At 43.0% G+C, this 6,339-nt stretch overlaps 1 long non-coding RNA gene across 1 annotated transcript; it reads left to right on the top strand.

Annotated features, from left to right (window-relative positions):
* Positions 1 to 2,174: 2,174 nt before the first annotated feature.
* On the top strand, positions 2,175 to 5,641 carry LOC123064989 (uncharacterized). The gene is made up of 4 exons (XR_006430864.1): positions 2,175 to 2,560; positions 2,630 to 2,746; positions 4,491 to 4,627; positions 5,313 to 5,641. It is a non-coding gene; the product is annotated as an uncharacterized lncRNA (long non-coding RNA).
* The last annotated feature ends 698 nt before the right edge of the window (positions 5,642 to 6,339 follow it).

Here is a 6,339-nt window from a genome sequence, read left to right as displayed (position 1 = left end):
ATTTGGTTCAGGCTGCTGAAGATAAGAATACAAACTCTGAAAACAGCAAGGCAACCCCATTGTTTCTTTCCAATAAATCTAGGCCAGGTAATATGGAAATAACTCATGATTAATCTGTTCGGTTCGCCTCCTAATTTATCTTATGATGCAGTGGTTCAGACACTCTCCACTATCAATAATACAAGCCTGCCAAAATGATCATCTGAATCTGTTAAGTTTCCTCTGTCTCGAATGCAACAGAAAAAAAATTATGTAACCAATTAATGGCTGAAGCAATGATGGAAATGGTGGAGGAATCAGATGTGCACATTCATGCGCAACAATAACTGATAAATGTTTTCAGAGATAGTGTAGCAAAGCAGCAAGAACTTGCCCACATGCTTATGGGCGTCATCCGCGTTGAGGTTGCAAATTCTGACATTGTAGATCTTTAGGTTCTGTTCATTTATTTGCGCTGGCATCAATCTTTGATTGCCTAGTGGATGTAATTTCCTGTAATATGTGCTGGATGTGCAACATTTTTCCCTGTATGCCGTACCTTTGCTTGGTCGGTTTTGGTCCTGTGCATAATTGCTCGTCGTAATGGGCTCAAATTATCTAATTTGGCCTAAAGTCATGTACGAACTTTAGTGGAACCATTAAATTAATGTGCCGTTATCAGGCCGAAAGTTAATGGTCGGCCCTCTTACCTCCCGGGTCGTTAACATGTCGACATTGAAGCGGGCAACAGGTAGGCCCGTTTGATTTCATGCACTACAAAAAACCTGTTAATCCATGACAGATTTCTGATGACGTTGCCAAAAACTGTCACAAATTATGACGGTTTATCAGGTTCGTTGCAAAATCCGTCACATATCAGCAACATGAGGATGGCCCCCCAACCCGATAGCCCCATTATGACAAATAAAGAGGGGCCGTCATGAAAACCGTGACGGGTCGACTAACGGGGCCTATATTTTTTGTTCTTACTAGCAAAAGAGCCCGTGCGTTGCAACGGGAGAAAACACATAACACACACTCTTAACCCAACAACCATCACTCAATAGGTCCATCTCCTTTATATTTGCGACGCATCATATTTGTGTTGCCGCTTATCCTCCTTCACCCTCGCCGGCGATGGCCTCGGTGTTCACACAAAACAACAAAAAACGTGTTTGAATATGGTTAATCCTAAGGAGTCTCTCTCTCTCTCTCTCTCTCTCTCTCATTCTCGCGATGAGAAATCTGTTGTTTTCCCCTGCGACATTTTTCAGAGGTATGCATGTGTAGTTATTGATGTTTTCTTTTGCCAATATAGTTATAGTGGGGTGTTTATTTGCAATTCGGATCGTCGCCGGTACGAAAGAAAAACAGATCTTGCGCTAGAAATTATAAGTTTGCTTTCAAAACAATATTTAAATAATATTTAACAGGTAAAATTAACATGATATTTATATTCCACACAGTTTTCTAATAAAATTTCATATATAATATTTTAAAATCGAAGTTACGGTTTAAAAGATACGGGTAATTTAGAAAATCATTTGTTTGATTTAAATATATTCCAAAATAATATTAAAAATACTTAATAGGTAAAAATAATCTCATATTCATATTCTACATATTTTTCTAATCAAATTTCATATATAACATGTTCAAATCGGATTTCCGGTTTAAAAGATATGGATGATTTGAAAAAGTATTTGTTTGACTTAAATATGATTCGCAGATGAATTACCTAAAACATTGGGGGGGTTTCGAAAAACGTAAAATAACGGTTCGGGTGTGACTTAAATCCGGACGGCGGGTTGATTTCAAGAAAACACAGGGACTTTGTGTAAAATACAAAAAAACGATTCGTTTTGACTTAAAACAGGACTGCGGGCTGAATTCTCTGAAATAGAGGGACTTTTCTGAAAAATGCCATGATGGACGAAAGAAACCCAATTTACTTTATTATTAGGTAAAGATAAAGATCTATACATCATTAGGATCATCATGGATGGATGGCGCTGATGTGGCAATCCAGCGTGAGCGAAAACTCGTGTTGTGATTGGTTGAGCTAGCCGTCCCACGGATCGCCAATCCAGACCGTCTCCTCTTCTGTGATCCAACGGCAAGCAATCAACTCCATCCTTCCCGACTCCTTTGTAGATCTCGATCGGCTTCTTCCATCTCCTCTGTCAGCCCCGACTCCCCTGGTCTCACTGTTTCCAGATCCCCAACCCTCCCCATCCATGGCCGCCGCCACCTCCCCACACACGGCCATCTTCTAGGGGCAGATCCTGCAACCGCCGCGACGATAGCCTTGTTCCCAGAGGCGGGGACACCCCTGAAGGCGAACCTAGTGCACGCGACGCCGGTGCCGTTATTGCGGGTCGGGCGGCGGTCAGATCCACCACGGCAACAACCGGCGTCCTCTTCCTCTCTATTTATCTTTCTCCCATGACTGAGAAGAGGGCTTCGTCAAGGATACCATCATGGAGGTCAACATGGGAGGCTGCTTCCTCCCTTCTAGATCGACCATCCATCGATGGGGGCTATGAGAGCTGAGTGAGCACACACATGGTTGCGCTTCAAGGTCAGCCCTTGCCCATCTTTTCTATTCGATTTGATTTGATCTCCTTCCCTGATTTCCTCCGCCATGCAGCTGCAGCTCAATAGATGCAGGGACGCTGCAATGGAGCAAGTACGGCCTCCCTTCTCCCACTGTTTCTTCAGATCCGCCACGGCCAGCCATATCCGGCGCCCCTGCACCACCGTGGTGGTAAGATGAAGACCCTTCCTTCCTCTTTGCAGCATTTTAGTTTACCTCCCCTCTGCCCACTGGCAGAGCCTGGGACATGGCCCCCCTTCCAAAAAGTGCAATTTTCTTTGAACCATGAATACTAAGCATTCTAGTGTGCCGTATCACATAGGTGCATAGCTAGCTTTGATTTTGCATGCGCGTACTTCCGGTACGTGAAGCTCTGTCGGTCAAAAGTCTCCACGGCTTGCCTCGATGCTTTTCATTTGTGATAATTTGATTACTAAGTAGTCCATGCAACTCCTCAATGTTGTTTTTCCCTTTTTGGTTTGGACTGCTAACCGCCGCACAACCGCCAAGCCGGCGTCGCACAGTGTTGCACGCCACCGACTGTCGATGACCCGAGCTGCCATATTTCATGTATATTTTGCTCTTATTCTAAAATTTGCCCCCCTCTTGGTTTTTTGTCACGCTCCGCCACTGCTCCTGCCTAGCTAGCAAACTAGTTTGCTTTGGTCCAATCTAATCCTATCCTATCCATGGAGTAGCTTGGACTTGGTTCCAGTTTACTTTGTACATGCATGGGTGGTTGGTTTCAGAGAGAGAGAGAGATGGATGGTGCAGGCCTTGCTTCTGTTTTGTTTTAGCTGTAACAAATTTATCAACCGAGCTAGCTTCAACTTTTTTACCATGGTTTTGGGTTGGTCTTGCTTAGGTCAAATTGATCCATTTGCTTGGTTCAATTTATATAGAGCTCTCCATGCCCAAGTATGAAAAAATCTTGCTGCCAATTTGATTCCACAATTGGTGTCTTTCTTTTTACTGTTATATTACCCGTGCGGCCGTGCCACTGAACTTTCAACCTTTAACCATTACTTGTGTAAAACCAGAATTTCTTCTGTTGTGAATAGAGTGTTTTCTAGATGTGCTGCAAAAATAATCCATTCATCGCTCATTTGACATGTGCAAGCAATGTGTACATACTGCATTTAAATTCCAGCCCAACTAGATTTTAGTTGAAGCGTTTGACCAAGCCATCTTGGTTTGCTGCATTTTCTCCTTACTAGCTTTTTATTCCTCTCCATGTTTTGAAGGGGGTTATTTAGGATAGGCACAAAGCAGAAAGAACAAACATGCTACTTCAGTAAGAGCGTCATGATCCTAATACTCTTATCATTTTGTTAATGACATAAGTGTCATGTCAATGCTTGCCGGACGCTAGTCCTACTGGGTAGTATAGCTAATTCTTTGCGCTTCAGAACATTCAAGAGCTCTTTAGTCCTACCAAAAAAAGGTTTTATGTTTACCTTACACAAAATATTCATATTTCTCACTTTTTAACTCATCTAGCTCACGTGTCACTGCCTAAAATTGCTGCTGGATAGGGGCTGTTTGGTTAGTGCTCCCGTTCTTGGTGGGCTAAACATATTTGTTTGTTTGTTTGATTTGGAGCAGCAGATGCTCTCCATCGACGAATGGGACCCCATGCCTAAGTTGTTGATTGCCTCATTTTATCCACCTTCACCATATATTCATTTGATTGCCTGCTACATCTTCACTTAAATACTGAGAATGCTACTATCCAGATTTTGGTAAACTGGACTGACTAGATATCTTTTCTTGTTATTTTTTTGGTGAGAAATAAATATTGCAATTTATTTCTTATATTTTCCTTCAACTTGGCACACTGGTTACATTGACTATATTTTTTTTTCATCCGTAAAATTGTGATCTGATCTTGCATTTCATTTTTTGGTTTCTAAAGAGGTGGAAGAAATCTCTTGAGGCCAAACTGTAGGGAGGACGACGGCCAACAATCGGTACATGTTCTCAAGGTCCCATGGAACTGGGTACAGGTGCGGCTGTGTGCTCGTGTTCCCCATCCAATGCTGCGCATCCAAGGTACAGTAGCGGCACGAAAGCTTCCACTTTCTCCCTGTCCATAAATGTTTGATCTGGCTGGTGGTTACATGATTTGTTTCTATTTAATCATCTCAACTCAATAGGGAACTCGCTATATTAGGATTAATTTTTTTTCTGTCCATCATTGGATTTCACTATGGTCTTAATCAGGTCCAATTTTATCATTTTCTGTTGTTTTGACGAACATCTCAGATCTCATAATACTATATCCATCATTGGCAGGCTGCTTGTTATTCTTCTTTTTATTTTTTCACATGATTGTACTTTATGAATGACTAGCTAACTGACTGGACCCTTTTGCATTGACTCGCCCTTTTTTATCAACCTATATGTAGAACCAAACCAGGGAACTGATTTGCTCTTTATTGCGACTGTATGTGTGTTGTGAAATTAAGAAAGGGAAAGAATATATGTACCAGGACCTTTATCATCCATTTCCGTGCTTCTGTTTCTTTTGTTGTTTGATATTTCAAACATGATGTTATGTTATCCTGAAAACGTTGTTGGTTGCTAGCTTGTGCTGCATTGTCGTCATAGTAAAAATACCATTATTTGAAGCTGACATGTATGGTTCACTTTACCTTTGGTACAGTTTTGTGTATGTACGAAAACCCATGCTTAAACCCATACTTTTGAGTTAGTCTTACCGTTTGTCTATGTGCAGGCAACGTCACCGGTCCTTGGGAGCATAGGTTCAAGCGATACGGTGACTTCCTAAGATGATGTTGGCGGCTGGATCTGTGTCCGGGAAGGCATGGGAATGACCCCCGGTTGCTGTCTGTTGAGCATTGGGAGGCAGTGGCTGCAAAGTAGCATAGGGTGTTCTCTAGCACTTATTTGGCATTTGTTTGTAGATTGAAGTTTCTTGTGTTTTTGCTCCTGTACATGGTATTGTCTGGACATGTCTGTAATTTTGCATTTTTGTGTTCTTTTTTCCTTTTGCATAAATTGTTATTTTTCTGGTGATTTCCTTTTATTTAATTACATAGCATGTATTTTCTATAAAAAATATTGGCTTAAATTAAAAAAATTCATGGACCAAGAGAAATGTGACATGGGCTAATCTGTAGGTATACCTGGACAAACCTCGGGCCAGGCCTAGCCAAGCCCGACACAAAAAACTCAGGCCCGGGACCGGCCCGGCCTAGCCACTGGGCCTGTGTTTCTGGGCCCGAGCCTGACCCGGGCATGTAAAAGCCCGTCGGGCTTCAGGCCGGCCCGGCCCGACCTTCAGAAAATGGCAAAAATGACGGGCTTGGGCCCGGCCCGTCCTGGCCTTTGGGCTCAAAAACTAGGCCCGAGCCCAGCCCGGGGGCAGTGTCGGGCCGGGCCGGGTCAGGCTTTTTCGGGCTAGGTCAGGCCGGGCTGGCCGGGCCGGGCTTCCCATGGCCAGGACTATCTGTAGGGCTGAAATTAGTTGGCCTTGGACTGATTTGAAATTTAATCGGCTAAAATTCCAATTGGGCCGACTACTACATGGTGGTAGGTAATGAAAAATAATGGGCCGAAATTATAATTGGGCTGCTTAGTTTATGGGCTGCCACGTCAGATCCATGTCAAATGATGACGTGGAAGACATGTTAACGCCGTTATGAGCATGTCAGTTAAGTGCCATGCATGACGGTCAAAAACTGTCATGAATCCATGACGGTCTCACAGATCCGTAAGGATGGCATCGTGGTCAAATTATG

The sequence above is a fragment of the Triticum aestivum genome, chromosome 3B (assembly GCF_018294505.1).
Source record: "Triticum aestivum cultivar Chinese Spring chromosome 3B, IWGSC CS RefSeq v2.1, whole genome shotgun sequence".
Taxonomy (NCBI): domain Eukaryota; kingdom Viridiplantae; phylum Streptophyta; class Magnoliopsida; order Poales; family Poaceae; genus Triticum; species Triticum aestivum.
The sequence above is the reverse complement of the archived record's forward strand: the minus strand, read 5'-3'. Positions and strand labels throughout refer to the sequence as shown.